Here is a 19,697-nt window from a genome sequence, read left to right as displayed (position 1 = left end):
AGCATGCCCAGACAGCTGAATGCTGCCCGGGTATGCTGAGAGTTGTAGTGCAGTGAAGGGACCACAACTCCCAGCATGCCCAGACAGCTGAAAGCTGCCCGGGCATGCTGAGAGTTGTAGTTTAGCTTAGATTAGGCAGCGAAAGGACTACAACTCCTAGCATGCCCAGACAGCTAAAGGCTGCCCAGTCATGCTGGGAGTTGTAGTTTAGGGCTACAACTCCCAGCATGCCCAGACAGCTAAAGGCTACCCAGGCATGCTGGGAGTTGTAGTTTAGGGCTACAACTCCCAGCATGCCCAGACAGCTAAAGGCTGCCCAGGCATGCTGGGAGTTGTAGTTTAGGGCTACAACACCCAGCATGCCCAGACAGGTAAAGGCTGCCCAGGCATGCTAGGAGTTGTAGTTTAGCTTAGATTAGACAGCGAAGGGACCACAACTCCCAGCATGCCCAGACAGCTAAAGGCAGCCCAGGTATGCTGGGAGTTGTAGTTTAGCTTAGATTAGACAGCGAAGGGACCACAACTCCCAGCATGCCCACACAGTTGAAGGCTGCCCAGGCATGCTGGGAGTTGTAATTTAGCTGATGGGACCACAACTCCCAGCATGCCCAGACAGCTGAAGGCTGCCCGGGTATGCTGAGAGTTGTAGTGCAGTGAAGGGACCAGAACTCCCAGCATGCCCAGACAGCTGAAAGCTGCCCGGGCATGCTGGGAGTTGTAGTGCAGTGAAGTCACCACAACTCCCAGCATGCCCAGACAGCTAAAGGCTGCCCAGGCATGCTGTCAGTTGTAGTTTTACACAGGTATAAAGTAGTTAATGTAGTGTTAGCGCGATTTTAGCGTAGTTAGCGTAGCGTTAGCTCAATTTTAGCGTAGCTTTAGTTTAGTGTTAGCGCGGTTTTACAGTTTTTAGCGTAGCATAGTGTTAGCGCAGTTGTAGCGTATTTAGCATAGCGTAGTGTTAGCGCATTTGTAGCGTAGCTTAGTGTTAGCGCAGTTTTAGTGTATTTAACGTAGCTTAGTGTTAGCGCAGTTGTAGCGTATTTAGCATAGCGTAGTGTTAGCGCAGTTTCGTGTATTTAACGTAGTGTTAGCGCAGTTTTAGTGTATTTAGTGTAGTGTTAGCGCAGTTTTCGTGTATTTAGCATAGTCTTAGCGCAGTTTTCATGTATTTAGCGTAGTGTAAACCCAGTTTTAGCGTAGTTAGCGTAGCTTAGTTTTAACGCAGTTTTATTGTATTTAGTGTAGTGTAGCATTAGCACAGTTTTTGCGTATTTAGCGTAGCGTATTGTTAGCGTGGTCTTAGAGTAGTGAGCGCAGCATAGTCTCAGAGTAGTTAGCGTAGTGTAGTGTTAGTCCAGTTCTAGCATAGTTGGCGTAGTTGTACACGGGTGTAGTGTAGCTAACTTAGTTTTACAGGCAGATGAAGTGTAGTTTACAGAGTTTAGCGTGGGGTGTAGCTTAGCTTAGTCATAAAGTGAAGGGGCTACAACTCCCAGCATGCCCAGACAGCCAAAGGCTGTCCGGGCAGGATGGAAGTTGTAGTTTTGCAAAAGTAGCAGAGGCAGTTGCGCTCTGCTACATTAATGTAGTATACAGCCACCTGTATAGATGGCTGGATACGGTGATCACAAGGCCACTTACCCACCTCCGTTCCTGCTCCGTCACTGGACTATTAGCAATGCAGGAAGATGACGGAGCTCGAACGGGGGTGGTAGGTTAGGCTCTCCAGGTACTAACCCATTTTTTTTGTGTTTGTCTTCTCGTTTCAGATACGTGAATGCAGAGGACTACATCGGAATCGGTGGACTACAACGATGACCTGCATTTTTTTCTTTTCTTTTAATAAAATGGTTAACGAGGGCTGTGGGGGAGTGTTTTTCCTAATAAAAATGTTTTAACTTGTGTTTGCTTTTTTTTCTTTATTACTTTACAGGCTTAGTAGTGGAAGCCGTCTTGTAGACGGAGTCCATAACTAAGTCGGGGCTTAGCGTTAGCCCCAAAAACAGCTAGTGCTAACCCCGAATTATTACCCCGCTACCCAACGCCACAGGGGTACAGGGAAGAGCCGATACCAACAGGCCCAGAGTGCCAAATATGGCACTCTTGTGCCTAGGCGGTAACAGGCTGGCGTTATTTAGGCTGAGTAGGGCCAGTAACAATGGACCCCGCCCACCCTGGTAACGTCAGGCTGTTGCTGTTTGGTTGGTATTTGGTTGGTATTTGGTTGAAAATGAAAAGACGGGGAACCACACACATTTTGTTTTTCATTTATAAAAAAAAAAAAAAAAAACGTGGTTCCCGTCTATTCAAAGAAAAAAAGCACACACAAGTTAAAACATTTTTATTAGGAAAAACACTCCCCCACAGCCCTCGTTAACCATTTTATTAAAAGAAAAGAAAAAAATGCAGGTCATCGTTGTAGTCCACCGATTCCGATGTAGTCCTCCGCATTCACGTATCTGAAACGAGATGACAAACACAAAAAAAATGGGTTAGTACCTGGAGAGCCTAACTTACCACCCCCGTTCGAGCTCCGTCATCTTCCTGCATTGCTAATAGTCCAGTAACGGAGCAGGAACGGAGGTGGGTAAGTGGCCTTGTGATCACCGTATCCAGCCATCTATACAGGTGGCTGTATACTACATTAATGTAGCAGAGCGCAACTGCCTCTGCTACTTTTGCAAAACTACAACTTCCATCCTGCCCGGACAGCCTTTGGCTGTCTGGGCATGCTGGGAGTTGTAGCCCCTTCACTTTATGACTAAGCTAAGCTACACCCCACGCTAAACTCTGTAAACTACACTTCATCTGCCTGTAAAACTAAGTTAGCTACACTACACCCATGTACAACTACGCCAACTATGCTAGAACTGGACTAACACTACACTACGCTAACTACTCTGAGACTATGCTGCGCTCACTACTCTAAGACCACGCTAACAATACGCTACGCTAAATACGCTAAAACTGTGCTAATGCTACACTACACTAAATACATTATAACTGCGTTAAAACTAAGCTACGCTAAATACGCAAAAAATGCGTTTACACTACGTTAAATACACGAAAACTGCGCTAACACTAGGCTAAATACACTAAAACTGAGCTAACACTACGTTAAATACACTAAAACTGCGCTAACACTGCGCTATGCTAAATACGCTACATCTGTGCTAACACTAAGCTACGTTAAATACACTAAAACTGCGCTAACACTAAGCTACGCTACAACTGAACTAACACTACGCTATGCTAAATACGCTACAACTGCGCTAACACTATGCTAAGCTAAAAACTGTAAAACCGCGCTAACACTAAACTAAAGCTACGCTAAAATTGAGCTAACGCTACGCTAACTACGCTAAAATCACGCTAACACTACGCTAACTACTTTATACCTGTGTAAAACTACAACTCCCAGCATGCCTGGGCAGCCTTTAGCTGTCTGGGCATGCTGGGAGTTGTGGTGACTTCACTGCACTACAACTCCCAACATGCCCGGGCAGCTTTCAGCTGTCTGGGCATGCTGGGAGTTCTAGTCCCTTCACTGCACTACAACTCTCAGTATACCCGGGCAGCCTTCAGCTGTCTGGGCATGCTGGGAGTTGTGGTCCCATCAGCTAAATTACAACTCCCAGTATGCCTGGGCAGCCTTCAGCTGTGTGGGCATGCTGGGAGTTGTGGTCCCTTCGCTGTCTAATCTAAGCTAAACTACAACTCCTAGCATGCCTGGGCAGCCTTTAGCTGTCTGGGCATGCTGGGTGTTGTAGTCCTAAACTACAACTCCCAGCATGTCTGGGCAGCCTTTAGCTGTCTGGGCATGCTGGGAGTTGTAGTCCTAAACTACAACTCCCAGCATGTCTGGGCAGCCTTTAGCTGTCTGGACATGCTGGGAGTTGTTGTCCTGAACTACAACTCCCATGCTGGGAGTTGTGGTGCCTAAACTATGCTAAATTACAACCTACCTACGCTATTTGCGTAGTGCTGCGCATGCGCAGTACTACTTTAGCTGCGCACGCATGCGCAGCACTACTTTAGCTGCGCCCGCTGCTCTACTTTCTGTTCCCCATTCCCTGAGAGTTAACAGAGGACGGGGAGTAGAGCAGCGGGCGGCGAGGCAAGCGGTTGTCAGCTCTATCGGGCATAGGGATCCCGATCGCACTGGCAACCGATCGCGCTGGCGGGAGTCAAGTGGATGATAGCGCTATCGGGCATAGGGATCCCGATAGCACTGGCGATCGAGCGCGCTGGCGGGTGCCAATAAAATGGGTCACAGAGGCTATGAGAGCTCCGTGCAGCTTCGGGCTATCACAGGGAGAGATCCTCTCCCTGTGATAGCCCAAGTGAGACTGCCGTGAGCTGCGATGTGTAAGTATTAAATATGTCACTTGACACTCGCACACCCCCCCCCCCCCCCAGCCCCCCGCAGTAACCAATGGTTGGGTGGGGGTGGTGGTGTGCGAGTGTCAGCCTATAGAATGTGATGGAGGCGGAGCGCTCGAGCAGGGAAAACTGCTGAGTCACTCCATCACAATCTATGGCAGATTACAATCCACGGCACTGCACTGGTATACTGGGACAGTTTCGGGTATTTCTGAGGGCCCTTTATGCGAATCCCATGGCCAGAATCCACCTACCGGGGTATTTGTCCCAACCGTTTGCTTTACACAGAGGGACGAGGCAGGGATGCCCGTTGTCGCCCCTCCTCTTTAACCTAGCATTAGAACCCCTGGCACAATTCTTTTTACAACTTGATACTTTTAAAGGCATAATGGTGGGGGAGCATGAAATAAAAATTAGTTGTTTTGCAGACGACACTCTGCTATACTTGGAAAATCAGATTGCACAGCTTAAACCTGTGCTAGCACTCTTAGAACACTTTGGTACCTTTTCGAGGGTACAAAATCAACGCCTCTAAATGTCAGCTGTTGTTCCTGGGACCGAGTGGTCACTTGGGGCTCTCCGATACATCGATTCAAGTAGCCAGAAACTATATCACATATCTGGGGATTAAAATAGGGTGCTTCCCTATGTCTGTATATCATTTAAACTATCCTCCCCTCATTGCCAAAATCGAAAGGGATCTGGACAGATGGAAATCGATGCCATTGTCTCTGATGGGTAGAGTGCAATTGATTAAAATGATGTGCTTCCCGAAGCTTCTCTACCCATTGCAGACAATCCCATTGCTCTTACGTCATGACTACGTCAAAAGGATTCACTCTAGTTTCTCTAAATTTGTCTGGGCGGGTAGGAGACTGAGAGTGGCTTATGATATTTTATGTTTGGGCAAGGAGATGGGAGGACTGAAGTTGCCTCACGTACGTTTCTATAACCTGGCAGCGCTTTTCCGACACGTCCGTGACTGGTCCCTGAACACAGGATATTTCTCCAATACTGTACTTGATAAAGATCTCTGTCCCATAGGCTCCCTTCCAACATTGCTCCACCTCTCTTACAAGGATGTCCCTGGGGTAATCCGCCAAAATACTCTGTACCGCTATACCATAGCAACATGGAAAGCGGTCCGTAAGCTTTATGGCTTGACTTGGCGCTTGTCGAGATTTTTGGGGCTGTGGCATGTCCCTACCCTAAAACATTGCGCAACTAATCTGAACCGTAAAATGTGGGAGAACAAAAACATCCTCTCGTTTAATGACTTTTTGTCAACCCAGGATGGCTCCTTGTTGAGGTGGGGGGACTTTAGTGAAAAATACGCTCTGCCCGCCTCCCATCAGTGGCTCTATAATCAATTCTGCTCGTTCTTTCATAGCCTGAATAGGAGTTATGCCACCGCAGAAAGGAGAAGTCCATTTGATAGTATATTGGGTAGGTCCGTCAGCAGCTGCTACCTTTCATTCATCTACGCAAACATCAGGGATGTAGCGTTAAAGGGAGCAGCTGCCAAATCGCTGACCAAATGGTCGACCCATATTGATAATCCTGATTTACAGATCTTGTCTAGAGAAGGTCTGGCGGCAGCATTTTGTGCTACCCCAAATGCTCAACTCAGAGAAATGCAATGGAGAATTATGCATAAGGCTACATACGCATTTAAATGGAAAGGCCATCCACCCCCCTCCCCATATCTCACCCACTGCCCTAAGTGTAAGCTAATTGATGCAGATTTATGGAACTGTTTATGGGAGTGTACGGAAGTACAGCAACTTTGGGAGGGAATGAGACACTATATCTGTGACGTCTGGGACCACGACTTCCCGCTCACACCTGAACTTTACCTGTTCCATCTTCTTCCTCCGACGGCTTCTGACCCACCTGACAGAGGTAAATTGCACAGGGGTATTCATCTAGTGTTCCTGGTGACGAAACAGTGTCTCTTACGACATTGGCTTGTACCAACTGTCCTGACCATGACAGAGGTTCTCAATGAAGTACATTTGGTACTACATAAGGAGTTACTGCTAGCGATTAGAAATTCGGAACTACATGCCAAATCCTTTTTTGCTAAATGGCGTAGATACTTACAGCATTTGCCTGATGAAAGTGAAAGGTTCAGGATTGTAACAAACTTTAAATAATCGTCGTGGTACTCTATAGAACGGCTAAAGGGCTCATTAGGAAATCTGGAACTACTCGCAGCATAAGTGACTACTCAATTAGCGCATTAGCATCTTGGCTGTTATTGGGGACACAGGCCGTGACATACAGATTTAGCACCTGGTCACTTAGCTGATTGATAGGAGGATAACACCCAAAGCCTGGCAGGGTCTGACTGGGATGTAGACACGTGAGGAAACTGAAATTGTTGTGAGAGATTGGGTTGGGTCATGTTATATGTTATGTTTTATGGTAACGGTTCCTTGCATTGATGATATACTGCAACTCACTGTCTAGAAGTTAAAGGACGGAAGTTGAGTGCTCTTACATGTCTCTACATTTCTGTAATATTGTAATTCTATTTTATGACATGTCCTATACAGCATTGCTACTGATGTATGTTGTCTGATGCACTTTGCTTCTATGAATAAAATGTTTTGAAAAAAAAAAAAGAAGCAGAGGGGAGGTAAAAGGTGAGAGAAAAGCAGACAACGAAGGGCAGCGAAGAGAGAGAAGAGAAAATAGAATAGGCAAGGGGAAAACAAAGAAAAGGTTAAAGGGGTATTCCGGGAATTTTTTTTATTTGACTATGCTACAGGAGCTGTAAAGTTAGTGTAGTTCATAATATAGTGTCTGTGCCTGTGTGTGACGGTTTTCTCACAATTCTTCTGTGATTTTCACCTCACTATTTATTTTTACCAGCATACAAAATGACTGTTGTCTCGGATTTTTCCCAGCTTGCAATGCGGCTGAGACCTGACTCACTAGTCAGCTGATGACAGGGAGCCTGTCTGCTTCAATGGGTGGAGGGATCAATCTGCAACTAATGCAACAGCTGGAGGCACCCTGATTGAAAACCACAGGTCTGCAGCTCATTTATGTTTCAATAGGTGGGGTGGCTGATGTGTGGGAAGGAGGAAAACAGTCAAACAGGAAATAAAAGTTCACAAAAAGCTAGCCACAGTGTTATGGTAATCTCATGACTTAGCCATTTAGCCCCAAGACAAGCACAGATACTTCCTAAGCATGTCCATTACTGCCTGCCAGGTACGTACTAAAATCACCTTATGGTGGATAACCCCTTTAAGAGGGCACGTAGGCCTCCGAACAAGAATCAGCCAAAAAGGCAAAAAACGCCCAAAAAGTTAAAAATGGCCAAGAGTAAGCTGTGCTAGAGGGGGCAATGAGAAAACAACAGAGTCCCCAGCAGGCTGGAAGTTCCGGGATACCAGAAATTCTTGAAGAAAGTACGACAGATGCTGTATCATGGCGGTAAGACTTCCACCCTGAATGAACGTGCAGGCCGGGTGTCCCGAGGTGCAGGGGTCCAGGTGCGTCTCGGTCTTGAGGCCCTCTGAGGCAGGGGCAGGGATGGATCAGATGCTAGGGAAATGTTCTCCTGTAGAAGAGCCTTCTTAGAGTCTTGCAGATTGCGGACTGTGTGGGATCGTCCATTAATCCGGAAGATTAACGAAAATGGGAAGCCCCAGTGGTATTTAACTTGCGCCCTCTGGAGAGCCAGCGTGGCCGGGCATAGTTCCCTTCTAGGAGCCAAAGTTGTGGGGGCTAGATTAGAGTATAAATGAACTTAGGGGGGCACCCCAGGGAGAGAAGGCATGTCTCTAGCAGCTGCCAGCAGAGTGTCACGTACCTCCGGATAGTGTAATTTCAAAATGATGTCCCTCGGGAGATCAGGGTTCCGAGGTGCAGCCAGGGCCCGGTGAATGCGGTCAAACTGCAGCAGCTCCAGTTCAAGTTGAGGCGCCATCTCGTTGAAAAGGTCGGAGACCGTTTTGGCAAAGTCGGTCACCGACTCCGGTAAGCCCCGGACTAGCAGGTTCGCCCTGCGTGACCGATTTTCCAGGTCCTCCAGCTTTAATTCTAAAGAGTTTCTCGCCTGTCCTCATCAGCCACGTCGTCAAGTTCGTCGATCTTAGCCTCATTATCGGAGACGCATTGAGCAAGTTCTTGGATCTGTGAGGTAAAGTCCGAGACAGCCTTAGCCAAGGCGGTATGAAAGAGTTTTGATATTTCGGAACATCGCTGCCAGCGAAAGGTCTGCGGAGTCCTGTAGGTCGTCTCCATCAGAGAGGCCTGCAGGCGAGGTGGAGCGTGATGTCGCCATCTTGGATCTGGTCCCTGTGCTAAACAACTCCCGAATAGACTGCGTGCCCGGTTCGAGCCACGCCTGTGGGATCAGGGCATGCTATGGAGCAAGTCAGTAGGTTTGTAGCGCTTATGGAGCCGGCAATGGTGCTATAGATGGCTAAATAGACACGGGCAGCACGAAGCTCACAGCAGACGTGTCTTCCTCAGTGAGCCGCGTGCATGCGCCCCTGGGGCATGTCGCATTTAGGAAGCCCCTATGTTGCCAGAACAGCAAAAACAAAAAAATTCCGGACAAATGTTCTCTCCAAAAGCCCAATGGTGCTCCTTCTCTTCTGAGCATTGTAGTTTGCCTGCAGAGCACTTTACATCCACATATGGGGCATGTTCTTAAGCAGTAGAAATGGGGTTACACATTTTAGGGGGCTTTTTTCCCTTGTGAAAATGAAAAATTTAGGGTAACACCAGCATTTTAGTGAAAAAATGTTTTTAATTATTTTCCCATCCAACTTTAACGAAAATTGTCAAACACCTGTGGGGTGTTAAGGCTCACTATACCCCTTGTTACAGGGGGGGGGTGTAGATTCCAAAATGGGATCACATGTGGATATTTTTTTTTTTTTTGCGTTTATGTCAGAACAGCTATGCAAATCACCAATTTAGGCCTCATAGTGCGCTCTCAATTCTGAGCCCTGTTGTGCACCAGCAGAGCCTTTTATGTCCACATATGGGGTATTTTCGTACTCAAGAGAAATTGCATTACAAATTTTGGGGGTCTTTTTTCCTTTTACTTTTCCTTTTACTAAAGTATGGGGCAACACCAGCATGTTATTGTAAAAAAAATTTTTTTTTACAATAACATGCAAGTGTAGACCCCAACTTTACCTTTTCATAAGGGGTAAAAGGTGAAAAAGCCCCCCAAAATTTGTTAGGCAGTACGGAAATACCCCATATGTGGTACTACATTGTTGCCTTGAAATACGACAGGGCTCCAAAGTGAGGGAGCGCCATGCGCATTTGAGGACTAAATTAGGGATTTCCATAGGGATGGACCCGGATGCAAGAATTACACTTGCTTCCGATACCAAAATTACCCTATGGCAGTGTTTCCCAAACAGGGTGCCTCCAGCTGTTGCAAAACTTCCAGGATGCCTGGACAGTCAATGGCTGTCCGGCAATACTGGGAGTTGTTGGAGGCTTCGTTTTGGAAACAGTGCCGTACCAGACGTTTTTCATTTTTATTGGAGGGGGTAATTGTGTAGGGGTATGTGTATATGTAGTGTTTTAGTTTTAATTTTGTGTAGGTGTAGTGTAGTGTAGTGTAGTGTTTTTAGGGTACATTCACACTGGCGGAGGTTTACAGCGAGTTTCCCGCTGGGAGTTTGAGCTGTAGCAGAAAATTTGCTGCATCTCAAACTTGCAGCGAGAAACTCACTGTAAACCCGCCCGAGTGATTGTACCCTGTACATTCACACGGGGACATACCTCCAGCTGTTGCTAAACTACAACTCCCAAAATGATCTTTGGTTGTCGTGCATGCTAGGGGTTGTAGTTATGCAACAGCTGGAGGCACACTGGTTGCAAAACACTTAGAGCTTGTTACTTAACTCAGTGTTTCGCAACCAGTGGGCCTCCAGCTGTTGCAAAACTACAACTCCCAGCATGTATGGTCTATCAGGGTAGTTGTAGTTTGCAACAGCTGGAGGTACACTGGTTGTGAAACACTGAGTTAGGTAACAAACTCAGTGTTTTGCAACCAGTGTGCCTTCAGCTGTTGCAAAACAACAACTCTCAGCATGCACTTACAGCTAAAGGGCATGCTGGGACTTGTAGTTATGCAACAGCTGGAGGCACACTACTGCAACTCCCAGCATGCCCTTTGGCTGTCCGTGCATGCTGGGGGTTGTAGTTATGCAACAGCTGGAGGCACAAAAATGTGCATCCAGCTGTTGCATAACTACAACCCCCAGCATGCACAAACTACCAAAGGGCATGCTGGGAATTGTAGTTGTGCCTTCTGCTGTTGCATAACAACAACTCCCAGCATGCCCTTGTGTCCATGCTGGGAGTTGTTGCTTAGCAACAGCAGGAGGCCAGCCTTTCCTCCTGCTGCTGCGCAGTGAAGATCCGCCTGCCACCGCTGCCTTCGCTGCTGGGGCCCCGTTCCCGCCACAGATGCCTCCGGAACAGGGGCGGAGCGGGTGCCGTTAGGGACACCCCCACAGCAGGCGTCCTCATTCGTTGGGCCGGTACCTAGCATCCTTTTTTATCATCCTTGTGCATGGGTAACCTGGTAACAGATGGGTAATATATAAATGGTAGTCCCTACTCGGGAGCCGCTAGGTCTGGTATGTGTGTCCCAAGGGCAAATGCTGGGTCCGGTTGGAGGTTCCCAATGAGGGGCCCAGGAGGGAGGATAATGTACTGTTCCCGTGGCATCCAGGCATGTGAGCTGTCCGTATGCCACTCAGTGACATACGGACAGCTCACACCCCTGGATGCCGCGGGAACAGGACATTATCATCCCTCCTGGGCCCCTCATTGGGAACCTCTGACCGGACCCAGCATTTATCTTTGGGACACACATACCAGACCTAGCGGCTCCCGAGTGGGGACTACCATTTATTTATAACCCATCTGTTACCGGGTTACCCATGCACAAGACCTAGTGGCTCCTGTGTGGGTATTACCATCCATCAAGGATCCATCAGTTACCAGTTTATCCACATACAAGATTATGCACCACTAACAGACCTGCCCAGACCTCTGTCACCTATATTACACAACAATTGAAGAATACCTAATGTATGCACTCTTTCAAGCTTCTATACATGTGATGATACATAACAACCAGGTGTAGGGTCACCAGTAACCCCTCCAACTATTCCTGACTAATCCCTGAGGAGCTACCTGTAGTAATACAGAGTAGCGAAACGCGTTGGATTGTTGTGGCTTCACCTATATATGCAAATGTATGCCCTAACTATGCTGTACAGACAACTGTTAATGTATGATATCTGAATACTGTTGTATACCCCTGGTTAATTTCCACGGTTCTTTCTATGTTTGTATCTACCACATGTTTGGTTATTCTGTAATCTATCTGTGCGATTTTATATAAACCCCTGACCTAGGGGCCATTCTCCTGCTGTAGCCAACCGATGCATCATCAGATGTGTATCCCCCCATAGCCAAGGGTCTACTAGGAGGTTCCGGTGTAGGTCCACGTCACTAGGACAGGGGACCTACAGTATCGTTAGGCAGGAAATACAGATAGGGATATGACTAGTTGTCCCCATCTGATCTGTTCTTCTTAAGTAATATTTTGTGTATATTATGTAAGGTATTTAATTTGTCTTGAACCACTTTCACTACTATTATAGTGCTGTAAATAAATATATTGCATTTGAAATATGTTGTTCTTGATTTCTATGTCATTCAGGAGTCAGAGAAAGCTTTGGTTATTCAAGCATGCTGGGAGTTGTAGTTTTGCAACAGCTGGAGCTGCAGTGTTGGTAAAGCAAAGTGTTAGAGCAGTGTTGCCTTTAGCTGTTGAAAAATTACACTTCCCAGCACATGCCCACACATCCTTTGTAGTTTTGCAAGAGCTGGAGACACATAGCTGGAGAATACACAGCTCTAAAACTGAGTTTTACAAAGGTGCAAAAAATAACAAAGAGGCAGTGCAGCTCAATCTACCATCTACTCCGAGGTTAACTGGTAGGTCTAAAAAAAAAAAAAAAGACCCAGTAATCAACAGGAGGAAATATATAATAAGAAATAATTATATAACCAGTCCTCAAAAAGTAGTGAAAAAAGGGGAGAGAAAAGGAAAGAATAAATACAGAAAGAAAAGTGATAGTGATTTAGAATTGAAATATAAAGTGATATGAGAGTAAAAATAAAAAAGAAAAATAAAGGGGAGTATGAAAGTTCACAATATCAAAGAAAAGTGGATAAGTGCAAAGTGATGATCAGAAAGATTAGGGGTAATAAAAATATTAATAGTTATTAAACATCAAAAAATACCAAAAAATATGTGAATAATAAGAATGCCTGCAAAAGATGATAATTTTAAACAATCATATGCATTTATTAAAAATAATAATTATTAATGCCTGGGCAGCGCCCTTGCTCAGGCATGCGATCTAAATAATAAAAAAATAATTTAAAGAATGCCAACTCTCTCAAAATGAAAATTTAAAAATTGTCCTTTATAGCCAAAAAACGTATAAAGTTGTGTGAATAGCAATAGTATTGAATATAATATCCAGCGATCGGAGAGTCTGTGTACTCCAGTGATACTCCAATATGAAACACAGTCACCTTAAACTGTGGTAAATGTTTCAATATTTCATTCAGAAGATATAATGTAATTGCTCACTGTTATCCACTTGTGTCCCACAACAGGTATTTGTAGAATAGCAGTATTAATAGCAAGATATAGTTACAGTTGCTTATATGAAGTCAGGCACAGTACCTTATGGTTTATTCCCGTGATGATCGGCAGCTGAATGTCTCCAGAGTTGCAGGCTCCGGGGACTGTAGGAGCCCAGTGCCCGCACGGACCGAATCAATCACTACCCTGGTATTGGTAAGGAGGTACTTCTCGTGCCGTGATTGGGAAGATGTGATGATCCCGATTGCGTTGATGTAGAGCGCTGGGTTATATATCGTAGCCAAGCAGGAGTATCGTGCTTTGCACAGCTCAGTGGCCGGTCTGTGGAGAAATCGGCAGCGGCTGCCCGGCGTCCTCGTGGCGTGTGAATAGCGCGCTAATTCACAGAGGTCCACTAGTCCGGGTCCTACAGCGCACATGCAATGCTCCCACAGGCTTCTAGCAGATGTCCTGTTCCCAGGTTGAGAGCCTCTATATCTTGAGAGTAACTATATCTTGCTATTAATACTGCTATTCTACAAATACCTGTTGTGGGACACAAGTGGATAACAGTGAGCAATTACATTATATCTTCTGAATGAAATATTGAAAAATTTACCACAGTTTAAGGTGACTGTGTTTCATATTGGAGTATCACTGGAGTACACAGACTCTCCGATCGCTGGATATTATATTCAATACTATTGCTATTCACACAACTTTATACGTTTTTTGGCTATAAAGGACAATTTTTAAATTTTCATTTTGAGAGAGTTGGCATTCTTTAAATTATTTTTTTATTATTTAGATCGCATGCCTGAGCAAGGGCCCTGCCCAGGCATTAATAATTATTATTTTTAATAAATGCATATGATTGTTTAAAATTATCATCTTTTGCAGGCATTCTTATTATTCACATATTTTTTGGTATTTTTTGATGTTTAATAACTATTAATATTTTTATTACCCCTAATCTTTCTGATCATCACTTTGCACTTATCCACTTTTCTTTGATATTGTGAACTTTCATACTCACCTTTATTTTTCTTTTTTCTTTTTACTCTCATATCACTTTATATTTCAATTCTAAATCACTATCACTTTTCTTTCTGTATTTATTCTGTCCTTTTCTTTCCCCTTTTTTCACTACTTTTTAGGACTGGTTATATAATTATTTCTTATTATATATTTCCTCCTGTTGAGTTTTACAAAGATTGTATCCCCAGCTGTTGCAAACTACAACTACCATCATAGGAGTTGTAGTTTAGGAACAGCTGAAGGCTGCAGAGGTGATCTCCTATACTGCATACCAACACACTTTACAGCCAGTATTCAGTATGCAGCAAAATACAGAGTAGTCTGTCTACATCAGGGTCTCAAACTCAAATTATTTGGGGGCCACTGGAGGTAGAGGTTGGGTGAGGCTGGGCCACATGCGCCCCTCACATATAATGCCCCCCTCACATATAATACCCCCATCATGCCCCCCTCACATATGATGCCCCCATCATGCACCCCTCACATATAATGCCCCCATCATGCGCCCCTCATATATAATGTCCCCTGTGCTGTGCCCCTCACATATAATTCCCCCTGTGCTGTACCCCTCACATATATTGCTCCTGTCATGTACCTCTCACATATAATTAACTCTGTCCTGTCCTCTCAGAGGGCATCATATGTGAGTGGCACAGCACAGGGGGCCCCACCTGTCATCTGCTCTTCCCATATAATGCCCTGTGCTTTGCCGCTCACATTAAATATTCCCTTTTTGTCTGCCCCCCAACTTTTTAAATCCTCCCCTCCTCCTCCTGTACGATATAGTGCCCCCTGGGCCCTGAGCATACTCGTCTTACTTACAGTATGTGAGCCACGGGAGCGGGATCTCCAGACACCAGCGCGAACATGTGTCGTCATCGTGCCATGCTGCCATGGATCGCGTCCCGACCGCTCATACGCTGTGTACTCACAGCGTGTGAGGAAGGTTAGTGAATGGAGCTTCTGCTCCACCATGCTAGAGTACGGGCCCCCCCTTGCTATGCCACTGTGCAGCGGGCTGCAACATTTTGTTCCGATGGGCCACAAATGGCCCGTGCGCGGAATGTTTGACACCCCTGGTCTACATAAATATAAATGACCCCTAATGGCGGCTATTTTCATTTTTTAGTAAAATTTTAATTTTTTTTTAATTATAAATGTATATTTAAAAAAGTCCTCTTAGTAGTACTACAAAATATAAAAAGCTTTTCATAATGACAGTGCCTCTTTAAAATAAAATGTTTAATAAACCGCATGGTAAATGGCATAAATGTAAAAAAAATACCAAAGTCCAAAATTGCGGTCACTTCATATACCATATATATTTTTGGTCACTTCATATACCATAAACAATCGTACCTATCATAGTGCAGAAAATAAAAAGTGATATGTTACTCAGTACCTAATCCTGATCATGTACAGTCATGGCCATAAATGTTGGCACCCCTGAAAATTTTCAAGAAAATGAAGTATTTCTCACAGAAAAGGATTGCAGTAAGGGTGGGTTCACACTACGTTTTGTCCCATACGGGAGCGCATACGGCAAAGGGGAGCTAAAAGCTCGCACTCCCGTATGTGACCGTATGCGCTCCCGTATGTCATTCATTTCAATGAGCCGACCGGAGTGAAACGTTCGGTCCGGTCGGCTCATTTTTGCGCCGTATGCGCTTTTACAACCGGACCTAAAACCGTGGTTGACCACAGTTTTAGGTCCGGTTGTAAAAGCGCATACGGCGCAAAAATGAGCCGACCGGACCGAACGTTTCACTCCGGTCGGCTCATTGAAATGAATGACATACGGGAGCGCATTGCGCTTTTAGCTCCCCCCTGCCGTATGCGCTCCCGTATGGGACAAAACGTAGTGTGAACCCAGCCTAACACATGTTTTGCTATACACATGTTTATTCCCTTTGTGTATATTGGAACTAAACCAAAAAAGGAAGGGAAAAAAAGCAAATATGACATAATGTCACACCAAACTCCAAAAATGGGCTTGATAAAATTATTGCCACCCTTAACTTAATATTTGGTTGCACACCCTTTGGAAAAAATAACTGAAATCAGTCGCTTCCTATAACCATCAATAAGCTTCTTACACCTCTCAGCCGGAATGTTGGACCACTCTTCCTTTGCAAACTGCTCCAGGTCTCTCTTATTGGTCTCTCTTATATTCCCAACAACAATTTTAAGATCTCTCCACAGGTGTTCAATGGGATTTAGATCTGGACTTATTACTGGCCACTTCAGAACTCTCCAGCGCTTTGTTGTCATCCATTTCTGGGATGTTTGGGGTCATTGTCCTTCTGGAAGACCTCGGACGCAAACCCAGCTTTCTGACACTGGGCTGTACAGTGCGACCCAAAATCCATTGGTAATCCTCAGATTTCATGATGCTTTGCACACATTCAAAGTACACAGTGCCAGAGGCAGCAAAGCAACCCCAAAACATCATTGAACCTCCACCATACATCATATGGTTTTCTTCCGTTTTCGGTAAACAGTAGAATGATGTGCTTTACCAAAAAGCTCTTATCTGTCCACAAGACGTTTTCCCAGAAGGATTTTGGCTTACTTAAGTTCATTTTGGCAAAATGTAGTCTTGCATTTTTATGTCTCAGTGAGGTCCTCATGAGTCTCCTGCAATAGAGTTTCATTTCATTTCAATGTTGATGGATAGTTTGCGCTGAGCCCTGAGCCTGCAGGACAGTTTGAATATCTTTTGAACTTGTTTGGGGCTGCTTATCCACCATCCGGACTATCCTGCGTTGACACCTTTCAGCAATTTTTCTCTTCCGTCCACTCCCAGGGAGATTAGCTACAGTGCCATGGGTTGCAAACTTCTTGATAATGTTGTGCACTGTGGAAAAAGGCAAATCTAGATCTCTGGAGATGGACTTGTAACCTTGAGATTGTTGATATTTTTCCACAATTTTGGTTCTCAAGTCCTCAAACAGTTCTCTTCTCTTTCTGTCGTCCATGCTTAGTGTGGCACACACAGACACACAATGCAAAGAATAAGTGAACTTCTCTCCTTTTTATCTGCTTTCAGGTGTGATTTTTCTATTGCCCTTACCTGTTACTTGACGACCCCTTAACGACGCAGGACGTATATTTACGTCCTGCGCCGGCTCCCACCATATGAAGCGGGATCGCGCCGCGATCCTGCATCATATCGCGTCGGTCACGGCACTCATCAACGGCCGGGACCCGCGGCTAATACCATACCTGGTAAGACCAGCATATGGAGGGTTAAATTTGTATGTTTATTTCCAATAGATTCCCCTTTGGGAATCCAAAAAAACCCTAATTTCCCATATACTACTTATTGTGATTAAAATTCCCATAAGCTTTATTAGTTTCTACACATATGTATTAAAATCAAACAGCGCTGTTTGCTCCAATTATCCTTTTGATTGTTAGATTTTCAATGCAGACTTCTCTGCTAATTTCCTCCTTGTTTGTGAGTAAACTATCCTGTATGCCTGCAGGTCATACAGGGTTATTGCTTAGGAGCAGAAGCGCTGCCATGGTTAAAATATCCACTCTGCCCCCCTCAACATGTTTCGCTACGACGTAGCGTTATCAAGAGGTAGCGGGCAACTGAGCGTGGATGCGATGTCGGTCATGTTTATTTGTTATATAGGTGGGGGAAATTTCTTGATGTTTCCTTAGGTTTTTAATTTGATGACTGAATATTTTATTAAACTAGTTACCAAACAGGAAAATGAATTTTTTGACTTATTCACTATTCTTTTACGAATTAGACTTCCTCTATCACCCTCCTCCACCACGGGGACAAGGCACACCACCCTCATCGGACACCCCCATCAAGCTTAGGTGAGTATCTTGGGGGGGGGGGGGGGGGGGGGGGGGAGGGGAAATTGAGTAACAACATTTTTGTCTTTGTGTTACCTTTAACTAGATTGAACCTGCTCATCAACCAACCTTCAAGGAGAATATCGCACTCGAATCTATCCTCCCCACAGGTGAGTATTGAATAGGCTAGAATCATATTTTTTGTATATACATATACACACACAACTAAATACACATATATATATATATATATATATATATATATATATATATAAACCATGCTCTAAGGATCTCTATGAGGCGTTGTTAAATGGTATTAGTATTACATAGTTATTATGATGTTTAAGTTTACAGGGCGCTTACTTATTTGATTCCAACAGAACCTACATTAAATTGATATAGGCACAACCTGCTTTCTAATCGTTCTTTTTCTTCTTCTTTTTTCTACTCATAACACGACATCTGCTCTTGTGTAGACTAGTGTTGAATTTATAAACTAATTGTTAAAAATATATATTGATAGAATGATAGGCAGGCAATTTTAGAGGAAGGCGGAGAAAGTAAACCCTTCGTTAAGTCCATGTGGGCTAAGGGTTTTTAGTCTATATATCCATGTAGCCTCCTCTCTTAACAGTTTTTTGTCTAAGTTACCACCTCTCGGGCCCAGACTGGGTTTAAGAAAACCCCAAAATTTTAGATTTGACAAATCACCTCTATGTACCTCACGGGTGTGTCTAGCTAGAGGAGTATCAACACCCGTTCTAATTGTACTAAGGTGTTTAGAAATTCTCCTTCTCAGCTGTTGTGTAGTCTTCCCTACGTACATCTTAGGGCATCCGCATTCCACTATATAAACTACTCCAGTCGTCTGGCAGTTAATAAAATCTCTTATTTCATATTTACGTCCGTCTGTGACGTTAACAAATTCCTTTTTTTTGGGCATAAATTTACAGAAGTTGCATCCTCCACATGGATAAGATCCTTTTACTTTTGATTTTAACCACATTGTTTCCGTTTTTTCTTCTTTATAGTGACTGTGTACCAGGCACTCTCTCACATTTCTGCCTCTGCGATAGGTCACACTAGGACCCACGGTAAGTACCTCCTTAAGGTCATTGTCCTCTAAGAGGATCGGCCAGTATTTTTTGAGAATCTCTAGAACCTGCTTGTTGCTTTGATCAAAGGTTCCTATACATCTCACTATTCGTGATTGTTCTCCAATCTTTTTCGGTCTCAATAGGTCCGCCCTTGGGGTGTCTCTAGCCCTCGCAAACGCACGATGCAGAATCTTTTTAGGGTAGCCCCTAGCTATAAATCGATGGTATAGAAGTTTGCTCTCCTCCAAGAAAGCAACTTCATTGGAGCTATTACGTTTTGCCTTAAGGTATTGGCCTATAGGTATACCGCTTTTCAGAGGTCTCGGATGGAAACTTTTCCAGTTAAGGAAACTGTTGGTAGATGTGGTTTTTCTGTATACTTTTGTCTCGACGCTGCCACCAGGTTCAAAAGAGATCTCTAGGTCCAAAAAACATAGTGAGTGAGAATGAATTTCTGATGTGAAGTGCATACCAATCTGGTTGTTATTGAGGTTTTGTACAAACTTGTGAAATAAAGTGGTGGTGCCATCCCAAAATAAAAGAACATCGTCTATATAACGCCCCCAAAATAAAATGTGCTTAGTGAACTCGTCGTGCTCATCTGAAAAAACTACCGTGTCCTCCCACCACCCTAAGAATTTATGCCCAAAAAAAAGGAATTTGTTAACGTCACAGACGGACGTAAATATGAAATAAGAGAT

This window comes from Hyla sarda, chromosome 5 (assembly GCF_029499605.1).
Source record: "Hyla sarda isolate aHylSar1 chromosome 5, aHylSar1.hap1, whole genome shotgun sequence".
Lineage (NCBI taxonomy): Eukaryota > Metazoa > Chordata > Amphibia > Anura > Hylidae > Hyla > Hyla sarda.
This window is presented reverse-complemented; position numbering follows the sequence as displayed.